The sequence below is a fragment of the Arachis ipaensis genome, chromosome B07 (assembly GCF_000816755.2).
Source record: "Arachis ipaensis cultivar K30076 chromosome B07, Araip1.1, whole genome shotgun sequence".
Taxonomy (NCBI): Eukaryota; Viridiplantae; Streptophyta; class Magnoliopsida; order Fabales; family Fabaceae; genus Arachis; species Arachis ipaensis.
This window is the reverse complement of record NC_029791.2, coordinates 121,069,887-121,073,366: the sequence shown is the minus strand read 5'-3', so window position 1 is coordinate 121,073,366 and position 3,480 is coordinate 121,069,887.

The window sequence follows — 3,480 nt, the reverse complement described above, 5'->3', positions numbered from 1 at the left end:
GAGAAGGTCTGGACTATGATCAAATCTATAGTCTAGTTGCAAAGGCTGCAATAATTTGGAAAATTTTATCTGTGGCCGTCTCAAACAGTTGGAAAGTAAGGTAATTCAATTTTTACAACGCCTTTCTCAATGGCGATTTGAATGAAAAAGTGTATATGATGCAACCTGAGAGCTATGAACAAGGGTATGGGCTTGTATGCAAATTGGAGAAGGCTTTGTATGGACTAAAACAAGCTCCAAGAGCTTGGTTCTTAAAACTCAGCAGCACACTCAAGAGCTTCGAGTTTGAAAACACTATCTCAGATCCTTTCCTCTCTTACCGACTTGCTTATGTCGATGACATATTGATAACTGACATAGATTAAGTTGAGGTTGAGAGTCTAATCAAACAATTGAATGGGATTTTTACCTTGAACGTACTAATGTTGATTCTCTAGCTAGTCCTAAAGCATTCAAAATATGTAAAAGAACTGTTGAAAAAGGCCAACATGCTTGATTCTCGACCCATTGCAACACCAATGGCTAGTACTTTGAAGCTTGACAACTCAGGTGTTGCCTTTGACAAGTGGTGTGGAATTTATAACCCACAAACTAACCGACAAGTGCACCATGTCGTACCAAGTAGTACCTCAAGTAAATGAGGGTCGATCCTACGAGGATTGATGGATTAAGCAACAATGATTGCGTGATTTACTTAGTTAGACAAACAGAAAATGGTGTTTTGAGAGTTCAATTGCATCAAACAGTAAATTTAGAATATCAGAAAGTAAGCAGTAAATGGGTTGTAAAATATATGGAGAAAACAGTTAAGGTTTCAGAGATATTTATTTTCCGAATTAACTTTTCAAACCAACTATTTTAATCATATAAGATTCAATTTATGTGACTAAACCCTAATTCCTTAGACTTTTTTAGTCTCCTCTAACCTTCATCAACCACCAATTTCTTAGTCACTTGATTTCAATTAGAGGGTTAAGTTCAAATCTAGTTATGTGCCACAGAAACTCTAATTACCCAAATATAAGAGGATTATATGTCACGTATCCCGTTAAGTCCAGATAATTAGTGGTTTAGGAGAATTTGTTTTCAAGCTGTTGTTCAAGTAAATTGCTTTTCCAAGTTTTACAAGAACTCAATTAGAATAAGGGTCATACTTCCGTTCCACCCAGATTCATAAGATGAAGAATGAAAATAATTCTTGAAATTGAAATCAATACATGAATTAAAATAGAAAAGTAATAGTATTAATCCATAGAATAAACAGAGCTCCTAACCTTAACAGTGGAGGTTTAGTTGCTCATGGTTCAGAGATAAAACAAGGATTCTGAAAAACTGTAAATTGCGGAATGAGGTCCGAGAGAAGAGAAGAGCCCGAAGGGCTGATTCTTTTCCCTCTTTAGGCTTGGCACCTAACTTGGAAAATCCCAAGTTAGGCGCCACTATGGCAGCAAGCTTGAGACGTGTTGATGATCATTGTCCTGAAGTTAGGTGCCACCCTGGCAGCAAGCGCTTGGAGTTTTAATTCTTCTTTCGGCGCCTAACTTGGGAATGACCAAGTTAGGCACCAGTATGGCCGAGTATGCTGGAGAATCACGTCAATTGGATCTCTGTAGCTCAAGTTATTTTCGTTGGAGTGAAAATAGGTCAGAGTTGACAGCATCATTCACTTTCTTCTCTTTTTCTACAGAAACTCCATCAAATCCATCCGAATGCTACCTAAAATAAACAGAATTGCACACAACTCAAAGTAGCATCCATAGTGGTTAAAAGATATTTAAATCTTGATTAAACTTAACAATTCAAATGCAAATTCATTAGGAAAAGATAGAAAAGATGCTCACGCATCAACAAGCATTCTCTGTACAGGTCCATAGTGGGTGGATTACAATATGCCACCATCATTAAGCCTGATATCGCATTCTCAGTGAACAAGGTATCTCAATTTATGCATGCTCCCATGGAACAACATTAGAAGACAGTAAAAAGAATATTGTGCTACTTGGCAGGGACAGTTGACTTTGGTCTTCAAATACATAAAAGCAAGGAGTTCAGAATCTTGTCTTTTATGACTTGGATTGGGCAGCAAACCCAGTAGATAAAATGTAACTTTCAGGCTACTCTCTATTCCTTAGAATGAATCTCATAAGTTGGTTGAGCAGGAAACAAAAAACAATAGCCCTCAAGTGCAAAGACCGAATTTAAAGCCCTTGCTGATACCATGACCGCAAAAACTTCTTTGTGAAATGCACATTCCAACTAGACCACCTCCAACCTTGTTCTGTGACAATCAAAACACAGTCCTTATGAACTAGAATTCAATTTTACATAGTTGTTCAAAATACTTTGAGATTGATCTCCACTTTATTTGAAATCTAATTATAGATAGAAAGGCATTTGTAATTCACATTTTATCACAGGATCAAATTGCTGATGCACTAACAAAGCCCGTAATTCATGATGTTTTTCTAAGGTTCAAAACCAAACTGAGATTGGTTGAATAATCCAATGTCAGTTTGAGGGAGAATGTTAAAGTAAATAGAGAAGAAGACGTTAGTGGCTGATAGAACTGCTAACAATTAAAAGTTAGTTTATAGCTCAGTTGAATTGGTAAGGAGTTAGTTATGCTAATCTGGCAATTCTATTAGAAGGATTGTTAGTTTGTTAGAAAATTCTCTCCCTATTTACTACTATAAATGTAAGGACCTAGCTCCCTTTTTATATTTTCTCACACATTTTTTTATATTTTTCTTTGCCTTCATCTCTCTCCTTTTTCTACTCTTAGCTTCTCTTCTCAGATTTATAGAGTTTCTGATACCTTCTCAGTCACACATAACAAATTATGTACTTATTAATTTATTACTCATTAAAAATAATGAATTAATAGATATCTTAATAACTATTAATGGTAAATATTAATTTATTAACTTAAGCTAGAAGAAAAATTTTATAGGACTATAGCAGAAAGATATGAAAAAACATTTGCATTTAGAGAATTTAAGACTGTATTTTCTACATTGGAAGAATAAAAGAAAAATACATATAATCTTACTTGGCTAATAGAGAAATTTAACCCCAAACGTCACACATCACTACTTAAAAATAGAAAAGTTTAGCCTGATCTCACAAATTATATATGAGGTATTCTTAAAAGATTGAAAAGAATCTTAAAAATATTGTGCCTGATGTTTTTTTGTTGTGGCTGTGCCTAATATCATTACTTGCTAAAAAAAATGTTTGTTTTATTTTTTTAGTATTTTTATTTTTACTATTAAAATTTTATTAAACATACTAAAAAATAAAATAAAAAATTCTAACAACTTAATAACACCCAAACAAACTCTTACTTTATTATTATTACACTCGTTAAAAAATAATAAATTAATAGATGTCTTATTAACTATTAGTATTTTTAAGCAACACTTAAAAGATTAAAAACCTTATTTAAATTTTAGTAAAACCATATCTGAAACCTAACACATC